At 46.0% G+C, this 13,071-nt stretch overlaps 2 long non-coding RNA genes across 7 annotated transcripts in view; one reads left to right on the top strand and one right to left on the bottom strand.

Moving 5' to 3' along the window:
* The window catches only part of LOC107202019, a 324,213-nt gene that overhangs the window by 16,937 nt on the left and 294,205 nt on the right, over positions 1-13,071 (bottom strand). For 3 of the 4 annotated variants that reach the window (XR_004496595.1, XR_004496598.1, XR_004496596.1), the window contains 2 exons: positions 5,140-5,338; positions 2,734-2,783 (listed from right to left, as the gene is read on the bottom strand). This is a non-coding gene — a long non-coding RNA (uncharacterized LOC107202019). Of the gene's footprint in view, positions 1-307; positions 347-2,733; positions 2,784-5,139; positions 5,339-13,071 lie in introns of all 4 variants that reach the window. The other variant, XR_004496597.1, reaches the window with a different exon arrangement.
* Positions 1-13,071, top strand: part of LOC109022569 — a 28,250-nt gene that overhangs the window by 8,830 nt on the left and 6,349 nt on the right. The gene's annotated exons all lie outside the window — the stretch shown is intronic.

Raw genomic sequence — 13,071 nt, 5'->3', positions numbered from 1 at the left:
CACATAAAAAGGTAGAACGATTTCAGTTTTGACAGCACAAGCTTTTGATTTGTTAATAAAGGCAATTCTTTCTCAATTGTGAACATACTCCCCAAATAAGACAATGCAGTTTGTAGCAAATAAAAAAAAAAAATCTTGCTGGTGTGGAGAACAAACTTTTGATCCAAAGTTAGTTTAGAAATTCAGATTTTATAAAAATAAAAGAATGAAACTCACATTCAAGCTTTAGTTGTACGAGAGCAGGGATCAGAAGGAGATCCATGTTCCTGCCACTTTCTCTGTACCTGTTGTTGGAAACACAACCTACCTTCAGTGGCTTTGGATGAAGTTCATTGCTGGAAAGTGCCTGTGAAAAGGGGAGGTAGTTTGTGGGTTGGGGGGGTGAGAAAGCTGTGTGGAAATTGTTTGAGTGAAAATTACCACACATTTTCCTGGCTGTGTTCTAATCAAAGTGTAGCCTAAGAACACCAGGATTTCAGACTCTGCTGACAAAACCCAAGCACCAAGTTTGTAACCAAGATACAGCCCAGGCCAAGAGACAAGAGGCCAAACCTTCAGAGTGGCCCCTCTGTGCCCGTGTCAGAGCCTCCTTGTCCCCTGAGCCACCACAGAGGAGGAGAAAGTGTGGAGCTCCAAAGCAGTCTGGGCAGAGCTAGATTAAACACAGGGAAAAAAAAAAAAAGTTTGGATTTGTGATCTGAGATCAAACTATTCTAAACTTTTCCCTCTGTGACAGCCAAAAGCTTCAGTGTGGACACAAAGTTGAAAGTGCCCAGGCTCCATTTCAGGATATAAAAGGGTAACGAAGCCCCTGCCCCACGGGGCTGCCAAGGGCTCGGCTTTTACAGGCTTGGCACGGACCCTGCCCTGGCAGCAGAAGTTGAGTGAAGCTTCTGCAGGAGGTGAGGAACGAGTCCAAACAGCCTGAGGCACAAACCAGCCGGCTCTGGTGTCACAAGGGCCAACTTTTGGAGTGGACATAACCCAGAGCCTGCCACGAGGGCAGGGGTAGGGGAGGAGGCAGCACAGCTCCCCCATGCCCGGCCCCGTGCAGCCCTTGCAGGGCTGGGCAGTGCTGGAGGCAGCAGCTCTGCTCCAGAACTCACTGAGCCTGGCCACAGCCTGCTGCCATCACTGCTCTACTGTCACATGTGGCACAGTGCTCTGAGGCACTGGCCCACAAAATCTCCTGAGTTTTGTTAATTCAAAGCTTTTGTGAAAGACATTTTTGTTTTCCAAACAGTGTCCCCTTCTGCTTTTCTTTGCTTGCATCTCACCACAGTTGCCTCCTAATCCAGTGTTGGTGAAACAAGGCTGAAGGTATTTTGGTCATGTTTTCACACTCCTGATGTACACTTGCCTTGTCTCCTTCCACTTTCCTTCTGACTACACTCTGCTTCACAAATGCAGCCATCTGGCACAACATCACAGTTTTTTTCTGTCAACACCTGAGTAATCAGAGCCCTTTTTTCTCTCTTTTTGTTTTCATTTTTAAATAAAGCAAGTGCTTCCAACTCCAGTGCCCAGGCTTATAACAGGCAAGCCACATCCCATTAATAAAAAGCAGCAGAAGTGGGAGGTCACTGGTATTAATGCTAGAAAACATTTAGGGTCAGATGAGAGAAAAAAATTAGCACCCAGTATTTTCCAGCTTGAAGAACACTCCATGGGAAACAAACAGCTTCTGTACATCATCTCTGAAAAACACCTATAAAACACTGATGGCAAAGTTGTGGACCCAAAAATTCAGAAGTGTCTCACCACACGTTGCTGTAGGGCCAAAGCTGCACCCCAAAAGTTTCCTGTCTCAAAGGACCCCTCTCAGACTTACTCTCCCATGCCACACTCACCTTTCCCATGGCAGAAATAAATTGGATAATGTTACATCGATCTCCACCTGCCTGCCATCTCCTCCACACGTCTGATGCTACCCCTGAACTCTATCCCCCCTGAAATAAAGGATGGCCACCACCTCCTGAGCCCAAGTGATCTGCCCAGAGATCTATGAGCAATGGAGCAGCTGTGCCACAGGGAGCTCCCAGATCTCACCCTTGGGCACTGGCACAGCTGGCAGGGGAACAAAACACAGGGGCTGCCTCTGCCCCTTCCCCAGACTGACACCTGCAGCTCCTCTCCCAGCCCTCGCTGCAGTCCTTCCATGCAGCAGGAATTGGGGTCTGACCAGCTCCACAAGGGCAGGATGGGGACAAGGGGCACCCACCTGGCCAGTCCAGCAGCGAGCAGCCACGGCAGCACCTGGGACATGGACACAGCTCCATAGGCCCCACCATTCCCACTGTCCCAAAGCACAGGCATCAGCAGTGGAACAGGAAAGTGCCATTGATAATGTGCCAGTACAAGTCAGTAATGTGTGACTCCACGGACTGAGCCTGCTCTGAAATCCCTGCTTTTCTTCCTGTTTGTTCCAAACAGTTTCCCAGCACTCTCACCAGGCACAGGCTGGGCAGCCACACTGGGCATTGGTGCCACATCAGCTCCGGGACTCTTTGCTTTGCTGGGTGAGCAAAGAAGATTTTCTGATGCTCGAGCAGCCTCTTCCCTCTGTGAGCAGCCAGCTGGGGCCACAGCATCATTTTGGGATGGATTTACACCATATGGAGATGCCAAATGGGAGGGAAGAAGTTTGACATAAAAAGCTCAATCTAGACCCCATCAGGACCTGAATGTAGACTCAGAACCAGGCTAGGACAATCTGGATTTTGTGAGAAATACCTGTTTTTCAGGATGCAGCCACCTGGCAGATTCCCTTCTTCTCTTTCAACCTGCAAAGAGAGATGGAGCAGTTAATGGGGAAACAGAAAGGCCGTGCAAATTACAAGCTCTGTGGAAAGTTTCTGTGCAAATAACAGTTTAACACTAAGAAGTTAGGTTAAAATGGTTTCAAAGTCTAAAATTAGTTACATTTAAAACTAACAGCATATGCTTTTATTGTCTCTGATCTAAAATATAATCCCAGGAGGGTGTGAAAAGCATGCAAATTACAGAAAGCTAATTTGCTCCAACAGCGACACCTCCCATGTAGTTGGGAGGTCTATTAGACCCAGTGTACTCTCCATTATTTGCATATTAATAGCACCTGCTGAAATACTTTGGGATTTACTTTTCCTGCCAGCAGAGGGACAAAACAAACAAAAAAATTTATATAAAATTCCTTTCATACAGATTTGATGAACAATAAACTATTCAGACAGTGCAAAGAATGCCAAATTATTGAGAGGCAATGGGGTAGGATTGCAGTCCCATCTGTGATTTTCAGAGAAACTGGACTGCAAGTCTGCTTCAGAAAAAAAAAAAAAAGAAATAACCCAAACCAAAAAAAACCCCAAACAACAACAACAAAAAAAAAACAACCAACAAAACTCCATCTCTGGAAAGTGCTGGGTAATTTGAAATCGCTCACTTGGCTCAAGTCTGAAGAATGGAAAAGTTGAACTAAAGAAATCCAGACACTGCAGCAAGAAAAAATGAAAAACATGACAAAAAAATCCTGTACATCCACAAGCCCCGAAAGCAGAACCCCCCAAAGTGGACCTTGATTAAAAATCTACAAAACCCCAGGCTTTGATATTAGCCAGGCCTGCAAGGCCTAGTCTCCTGCACATAAAACAAAAAATAAATTAAAACCAGCTACAGCCTGAGATTTACTTAACAAGCCAAGTTCCAGCCTCTGCTCATGACCACTGCTTCCCCTCCTGGCCCCCGAGCTATAAAAAAAGCCCCTTGTATATTCCTATAGCTCATCTTCCTCAGGGTGAGGGTGAGAGCAGCTTCCTCCCCACAGTAGCACATGGAAAAAGCTCCTTTTGCAGCTCCAGGCTGAGCCAGAGCCAGGGTGGGATGTGCAGTGCGTGCCTCTCTCTGCAGAGCGGCTTTGGGAAGCTGACCAGGGGCACAGCCACAGTCCCCAGAACCTCTTTTTCCAAAGCTGATGTTCCTAAAGAAGCACCAGCCACGTGCTCATGTACCCCTCAAGGGTTACAAGGGGCCTGTATTTCTCTGCATTCCCTGTGCTTTAATTCTGATTATGAACCCTCTTGAAAACAGGCATGGAAGGGTCCATCAGAGTTACTCACTGCTGGTGTGCCAAATTCCTGTAGCATTTTAACTACTGTCATACTCCCAAACCAAGGAGGCAATTGACTTTAAATTAAAATGTTTAAATTGTTCTCTATACATTAAAAAAGTAGTGAAAGAGCATTTCATGCAGGAAACAAAGCAGGGAAATGTGCAGCAGGACAGCCACCGACTCCATCCCTTGGCACTGCGTTACCTGTGGCAGGGGAGTGGAGAGAAGGAGGGAGATACATTATTATTGGGAAATACATTATTATTATTGGCCTCTCCTCACCACAGACAGAGCCCAGTGTGTCTTTGGTCTCTGCACAGCCGAGTGAGACCTCTGAAAAACTTGCTCAGTGTCAGTGTTAATTACTGGAGGAGGCAATCAAACATTCCAGCACCCAGTGCTGCAGACAGGCAGCTCCCACCATGGCCATCAACAAACGCTAATTCTCATTAATGCCCGAGGACTCTGCAGCACTGCTAGGGATCACCATTAGCTGGGTGCTAATTAGCAGTAAGTTGTAGGACTAGTTAAAGTTGCAGGATGGCAACCAGATGCAAACCAGAGGGACTCAGAGGTTGTCACCACTGCTGGTGATAATTTCCAGCACATTTTTGCATTGTAGGAACCTCTACATAGCCGGAAGGGAAAGGAGTGACCAGAACGGTTCCTGGGAATCCACAGCAGTTCAGGGCACAGAGAACCAGCTCAAAACTGTTCCAAACTGAGCCCACACACAGCCCTTGGGAACCCCCAGCAGATTCCTGTGTTTGGAGAGGTGAAGCATTGAGAGGGATCTGTCCTCATAGCCAGGAACAGATCCTGCCCTGGGATACAGCAGGGCCTGGAGATGTGTGCTGGTACTGCCTGGCATTTGTGTGGCTAAAAATGCTCTGTGCTGCCCCACAGCCCCTCTGTGAGCTGTGCTCTCCGTCAGAGAGAGCTGGGCATTTGTAATGACAGCAATAAAAATAATAATGATGGAAAAAAGCCACCCTGGAAAGCAAAACCCAGGCCATTCCCTATTGCAACAAATTACATTGGATGTTCCTTACCTGAAATTCCATGAGCAATTAGCAAACAGAATGCTCCACAAATGCCTCTCTGCCCCAGTCTCCTTGTGGTGGTTTTGGCAGCCACATTCCCAGCCTGCAGTCTGCCATCCAGCTGCTTTCAAACCACAGCTTTTTCTTCTTTTTTTTTTGTTTTTTTCCTAATGAAGTTCATGGCAGTCAGTGTTTTACCACCTGCACACTGAGGAAGAAAAAAAGCAAGAGGGAGAGGATCAATATATACAGTGTGTTTATATTCAGTGAGAGCATGTTGCAGAGTGGGGAAGTGTGATGTGTGTGTTTGCATTGTCTGGGAAAGGATCCTTAGCGGCACTGCAGCTGGAAAAATTAATGGAAGATCAGGGGACTGTCTTCAGTGACAAACTTTCACCTGATAAGTTACAGTTCTGTCGTAGGAAATGATACCTTGGACTGCAACTAATTTGTGAATCCCAGGAAAGGCAGATCACTGAATCTTCATCAGGACTGCAGGACCTGATCTGTAAAAATTTGGGCCTCAGCAGGAGGTTGTGGGAAAGTGTGATTTGCATTTCAATTTTTAGTCCATCACAACCTTTAAATCTTCCTGGAGCACTATCACAATGCAAGTTTTTAGTCTCTGTGTGCTTAAAACACTTATCAAAAAAATTAAAAATCCTGGTACAATGGCAGTCATTTGCTAATGGGACAGAAAGTGGCATTTATGTTCCAGTTGTTTCACAGAACACCACTGCATCAGAGTCTTTGATCGTTTTATGGGGGATCGAGTCCCCCGACACCATCCTTGGGGACCCCATGTGGTGCTTGTCACTATCATTCCACTGCCACAAACACCCCGGCCCTTTCAATTTTTATCTGCCCAGAGCCCAGAATATGTTACATTATTTAGGTTTTGTTCTGTATGAAGAATTCACAACAAATAAAAGCCACTTCCCTGGACAAATGAGCCTGTGAGTAACAGTTAAGGGAATTTCAGGCAGGCCCCCTTTGCAGGAGGGGCAGCAGCTCTGCCATCCCTCCCGCTGACTGATGGCACCGCTCCAGCCCCATCCTCCACGGAGCAGCCACCAGCACTGGCACCAATGGCAGGATGCTCACTTATTTCCCTAAAAAACTGTCTGGGTCAGGCTCTGAACCCCGTGCACACACTGCAGATGAATTATTCATGGCACAGGAGGGCTTCCCTGTGCTGCTGCTGAATCAGGAAGGAGGCTTTGCAGAGAAGGGGGAAAATCCACTCCGGAGTCCTTTAGCCAAGGAAATGCTCCATGAAACACTCACAGCCTTTCACCCCAGTGTCAGAGATGGGTCTCCATGCCCATCCTGGGGGCTTGGGAAGCCAACTGAGCCAAGTGCTGAGAGCCATGGAACAGGGTTATCAATGTCCTGGCAGAGCTCACCTCAGAGCCGGGTTTTGTCCTGAAGAGCTGCACATAGCCACAAATTGAAATTTACACTTGTTTTGGTGACTTGATACCTGCTTTCCTTTTTGTAGAATATTACTGCTGCTTGCTCAGGTATGGTGAGACTCAGCAAGCCTTTCTGGGAACATATTGTCCAGCTAATGGAATTTCCAGGCTCCAAAGCTCAAACCAAGGGTGCAGGACTGCACACACCGCAGCAGCATCCCAAGTGTGTTTCCAAGTTTCCTGCTGCTTTTGCTGTTCCTGGGATTGGTAGGAGCTTTCCAGTGACTTGAGCAAAGAAAGGCTGAATGAGGGATGTTTTTTGTGCCCATTCCTTAAAGGCCCTTCCATCCCTCTCCCTGTCTGTGTTGTCACCTTGGGGCCCAGTGATTTGTTTCCTTGCTGGCGTCTGCAGGATTGCAGCCCTTGGACTGAACGTCCACCCCAGCTGCTGCCCTACAATGAATGCAAACCAGATCTCCACACTGGAGGTTCCAGCCCTTCCTGAAATGCAGGGTGTGGGTGCTGCTCCATAAGGAAAAGTCACTCCTGTACCTGAGCACCCCTATCCAGAGACATTTCTGGGGGTGATTCTACAGCACAATGAGACTCTGACCCTCTGAGCTTTCTGACCTGGGACATCCCCAAAAATCTCTTTTCAAAAAACCTGCTTTTGCTCCACTGAGTGTCTGAGAGTCCATTTGGAATATTTAGGACTGAAAAAGCAGTCTGCTCCTGAACTTCCTGCTAAAAAGAAATAAATAAGAACCTTCACACGAAAGCAGGGTAAATAAATTTTCTTTTCTTTCAGGACACGTGTTGAGAGCTCAGAAAGCAGTCAGAAGTACAGCTTTTACCAACTGCTCTGCTGCTTAACATCTCTGGCATTCAAAACATACAACTTCTGTGTTTGTACTACATTTCCCTAACAGCTTACATCGAGGCCAAACACACAGCGTTCTGCAGAGGTCTTCTAAAATAAGCTTATTTAAAAGAGCAAGGTCAATGCCCAACACATGTCAGATTCTGTGAGCAGAAATCAAAGAGTTCGGGGCAAATGGGATATGTCAGGACTCGGTGGATTCCCATGCCAGGCTCTTTTACCAGGTTCACATTGCTGCTGCCAAAACCAGTAACAATCTCATCATGTGGACTTCAGCTTTGGAAAAATGTCTTAAAAACCCCCAGTCTCTGCATGTGGGCTACTCATCTCAATAAGGAAAACTAACACACAGATAAATGTGTTTATCTGGGCATGCTATTTATTGTCCCCGTAACTGTATTTTTCTTTTAATGGGACGTGTGCAGATTCCATGCTTCAGCCCTAGGCTCTATTAAAATCAAATTAAAAGCATTTGTAATTTCATTAATTCCATTTATAATATGACCATCAAGTCAAGAGAAAACAGAACATTAAAATAGAAATACAGATAGATAGATAGATAGATAGGATTTAAGAATTTTTTGAAAAAATATAGTTCCATTTTGATCTTTACCTTTTTTTTTTTTTTTTTTAATATTAAAACATGAAAAGTTTTCCTGTATTCAGATAAAGTAACTCTGCCTGGTCTTTTAAACCAGATCTTGCAGAATGATATTTGTGATTTCAATTAAAATACGCTATTGTCACTTTAGCCTCCCTCTTTGGTATTTTAAATTGATCCTAATGGCTTTGCCTTAAGTGATTTGCGTCCCATCGTGAATCGCTGTCACTGACAGCGCCTCCCACTATTGCCCTCCCGATAATCCCGATAATCGCTCCTTCCCCTTCTCCCGGCGTTCCTGCTCTGCTCCGGGCTGAGAACTCTTGGCTCTTTCCCATCTGGAGCTTGGGGCTCGCTCCGAAAGCAGCCCCGGAGCAGCCCCGGAGCTGCACGGGAAGGTCGGGCCGGTGGCTCTGGAGGTGAGGCTGCGGCTGTCCCTTCCCGAGGGAGCAGTGGCTCGGGATTGTGTGGGGAGAGGTGCTGCCCCAGGCCCACGGGCAGTTCCTGAGCGAGCTCCGGGAGAGCATCCCAGGAAAACCTGCCCGGGAATGCCCAACTTCCACTGGAGGCTTCTGCGTCCGGCAGAGCCCCTGTAGGTTCTGTCCGGGAGCTCTGGGTAACCAGGAGCCTTCTCCTCACACCCTGTCTCCTTCACCTTTCATGGATCTCATTATTAATTAAAGAATCATTTAGTTTGTGTAATTGTCCTCTGCCATACGTAATTCCAACCTTTCTCTTTAAATTGGCTTATTAAACTAAACACAGTCTTATGGTTTTGTGGGTTTTCCAGGTACCAAAGCTTCCTAGGTGGACAGTCAGGGAAGAAAAAAAACCAAACTAATAATATTAGGGAGGCTTCTTTTATGTACATTTATGAGATCTACCAGCAGGTGACTCCATTCTAAAATATCTGTATTTTCATAAAACAAAATGCTTTCTTTCCTACACCCTGAACATCATCACGATGCCCCCCTCCATAAGATTTAGCACTCTGAAAAAAGCAGTGTTAAATAAATAGCACTTTTGCTTAAGCTATGAACTGTTTCTTTTTGAACACATGAAATTGAATTAGAGAGTTTCAGGGATTTCCAGAACAGCCTGATGGGTTCCTGTCTAATCAGACCTGATTAATTCAAATCAAAATGCAAACCTCAGTTTTATTTTGCTTTAAAAACTCCGGCTCAACAACAAATCAGCAGTATGTAGATATCACAGAGGCAGTTAACAGGAAAGCCTACATATACCGAGCCTCGTAGAGTCAAACGAATATGATTAAACATTTGCCATCATTTATTAATATTTTATATATTCAAATATATACAGAGGGGATGGGACCAGTCAGGGAGATGCTCTTCACCAGGGACAATTATATTTATGCCTAAGAAAAGCAGATCCAGCTCAGGTGTCAAAGGATGTTCCTTCAAAATAGAAAAATTATTAACAAATAACAGGGCTATGTGGGAAGGTTTGTAACACAGAACTGCACTAAACCATGCAATGATCTACCCAGACAATCAAAGTGTTCCTGCCATGCCCAGTGCAGCAGAATAAATTAAGATAAAACAAAATAAAACAATCCCACAAATGCAAGATTGCAAATGCAAAAGAGGCAGCCGTGCAAAAGGTATTCCAGAGATTCCCGAGCCATTATTGCTGTGCAGAGCACACTCAGAGAGGCTCCCAGAGCTGACCAGTTGAATCCACATCAGAGCAGGGACAGGCAGGGTCGGGAGGCTGACTGGATCTGGGCACAGCTGTTTTCCTTAGGTGCAATCCACTTGTCACTGGTGGTGGCACTTTGCATTTGCTGTGTGGCAGCATATGTGCTTGCCACATTGGGGACCCACGGTATCCCTTCAGCCTCCAGCCACTTCCCTTCTCATTAGCTGTGTGTCCATACATCCTTCCACACTCCTGCCGCCTGCTCTGGGCCCTGTCTGCCTCCTCCCAGATGAAAACCATCTCTAAGTGGGGCAGAATTATTCTATACATTGCCAAACTTACACATTTAAATACATACACACACACATACAGATGTGATCTGTAAGGAATCCTGTCTATTCCGTCACTTACCTGCTCAGAAATATTTTTGCTACCAGGGTGAGCTCACAGAGACAAGGCAAAGCTGAAGACTATCCAAGGAAATCTTTCATATGTGGTGTGAACCCAAACTAAAAGTGAAGGTGTAGAAAGGGGAAGGGATGGACTCTATGTGCATTTTCAGGCTCTGCAGTGAGACCCACGGTTCTGCCCAGCACAGCCCCATTCCCCCACATTCCATGTGGAATTGTTGGCTGGCAGGTGAATCTGTACCTGCCCATTCAGGCTGTTCCTCCTTCCTGAGGCTTTGCACCCACTGCAGGGCCCAGCCTGGCTCAGGGTGGGGTCACTAAGACAAGAGTTAAGAAGAAATGTGGTTGATGTCTCATTTTGAGGGGCTGCACTGGCACACTCCTAACTCCAGACACACAGACAGGGTTTCCTACCAGGATGCTGGGACAGGGGGAAATCTTTCCAGTCTGGGCACATGAGCCTGCCCAGCAAAGTTCCCAGTTAAGCCTTCCAGCAGAGGCTCTTCCTCAGCCTCCCTGCAGCCAGGACAAGAACAGTTCCAGACAAAAGAGCTTTGCACTCCTAAAGAACATTAAAAATGTCACAGCCTCTGATTTACATTTTCATAGCTGTAACAATGTCCTCGATGATGGGGATTCAGGTAAAGCCAGATCTCTTCATCCCCCTCCAAACAGAGCATCCCATGGTTTGGGAGCTTCTCACCTGGACTCATGCATATGAGCCAGTCCAGCAGAGAGGCCCCTGGGGCATGCAGATCCACATGCAGCTTTTTATTTCCACATACATGAGCAAGTTTAAAGTCAAAATCTCCACTCATAATAAACCTCCAAACTCTAATTAAACTGGTTCTTTAAAAAAAAGCAAAACAAAACAACAACAAAAACTGAACAACAAAAGAAGAAAAACTATTCAGCTTTGATCTGCTTCTTTTTCATTAAATACATCTTTTAGCATTTTCTAAAAGTCTCCTCCCAAGGAAGCAATCACAAAAACCCATTAAGGTTATTTTTATACCATGGTGAGAACACTGAATTACCTTCCTGATGTAGCTCCTGTGTGGGTAAGTGACACAGCCAAGCCTAGGTCTGCATGTCCCAAACACCTGCTGAGTTTTGCTGCTTCTCGAAGGCAGCAGTTGGGAAAATGCTGTTCCAGCCACTGCTGGGGTGGGTTTCATCCCAGGAACACTGTTCCTCTGAGCAGCACCAGAGGACTGCCTTGCTCAGCAACAGGTCAGGCCAGCAAAATCCTTCACTTCCAGGCTCCCTGAGTACCAGTGATGGGGGACAAACCACCCCTGGCCTTCTCTGCAGCCCCATTACAATAATGAATGGCACTGCATGAAAAATTACTGCTGACAACTAAGTCCTTTCATAAGTCAGGATGCTTTTAGATATGTCCCTCCAGTCTCCCACCCTCTGTTACACACAAACAGGAAAAACTAAGGAAGACCCAAAATTCAGAGTAAATTTGACCTGTTCTTTGAGGCAACTATTTGTGAATCAGCACACTGCTCACTTTTGGATGCACTTTTGAGGCAGCTGACTGGACAGAGAGAACATGTGCAGATCAGCCCCAGACAGGTTTTCCACTGGTACCTGTTGCTGCAGGAAAATTCCCAGCTGGGCCAGGAGAGGTGAGAGGATGGAATGTGCCTGTCCAGTTAACGTAAATACACTGTGCACATACATTTTGTGCCATCCCGCTGCCCTCGGCACCGCTAGGAATGCTAAGGAGGTGGGAGGCTCCTCTGAGCAGGGCAGTGTCCACAGCTCATGGCAACGCTCCCAAGGAGCAGCCTGGGGGAAAGATTTTGACTTTTTAACTGTGGCCATCCATGGCAGAGTGGCTGCTCCTCAGCACTGCAGAGGTGACAGAGCACCCGGAGGCTGCGCGGGTCCCACTCGAGGGGAATGAGCTGAGGATGCTGAGTTGTCCTCTCTGTGCTCTGCTCATGTGAAACATTCTGTGCTCCTTCCTCTCAACAGAAACGTTCTGACTTTTGGGTGATTTCTGTTCAGCAGCCACAGCAACAAAAACTTTGCAAACTCCTTGGCACCGAAGCTACAAGCCGTAACCCGGGCCGAGGTTTTATCAGGCGTGAGATCGGAAGGGGAGCAGCACTTGCAGCACATGAATGGCCAGCTCAGCTGCTCGGAGAAAGGAGCTGATTCATGCTGCCAACGCTGGCTCTTACACAGATAATAAACTAGAGTGGCCTTTCTCCTGACATCACACTTCAATCAAAAACTTTCTCACAAAATGTCACTTTCAAAGTTGCAGCTTAAAAAAAAAAAAAAAAAAAAAAAAGAAAAAAAAAGAAAAGAAAAAGTCTTTATAAAAAATTCATGGCCACAATGATCTGATAATGCAGCTTTCTGATACCAGCAGATGTTTTGTCTAACATGTTCCCTGAAGCTGTACTCTGTGCCTTCATATCTTTCATTTCCAGTTGCTATCTGCTGACTGTGGGATGTCATGTACGTACCCTATAGCGATGCGCAGCCATCGCAGCTCACACCGCCGCGCGTAATGAGCTGCACAAGATGCTTGTCGCAATAACTCCGCACTTCCCCGACCATATGGAACACAACACTCCAAAGCCCACAGACACTTTTTTTTATTACAGTTCAGATCCTTAAAACATAATCTGTGTGATGTCTAGTGAATGTACGTGAAGAGCTGCTGAAAACAAAGTTAACACTTGTTCACATCATCTGTTACAAATGTCCAATTTGGGACAATAAATTTCCTCGGAACCTGTTCTTTTGCTGACTCGTTGCTTTATCTTTTTTCTCTTTCTCTCACGTCGTTTTTTTTATGAACTATGCATATGTATTAAATGGGATTTGTTGTCCCTAGATACCAATTTGCATAAAGTGCAAGCCATCATTGGTTGGAGAGAAGCAAATTACTTCTCCAGCAAGATCACACTTCTTTTTTTTTTTCTTCCTTTTCTTTTTTTTTTTTTT

Source organism: Parus major, chromosome 3 (genome assembly GCF_001522545.3).
Source record: "Parus major isolate Abel chromosome 3, Parus_major1.1, whole genome shotgun sequence".
NCBI lineage: Eukaryota > Metazoa > Chordata > Aves > Passeriformes > Paridae > Parus > Parus major.
The sequence above is the reverse complement of the archived record's forward strand: the minus strand, read 5'-3'. Positions and strand labels throughout refer to the sequence as shown.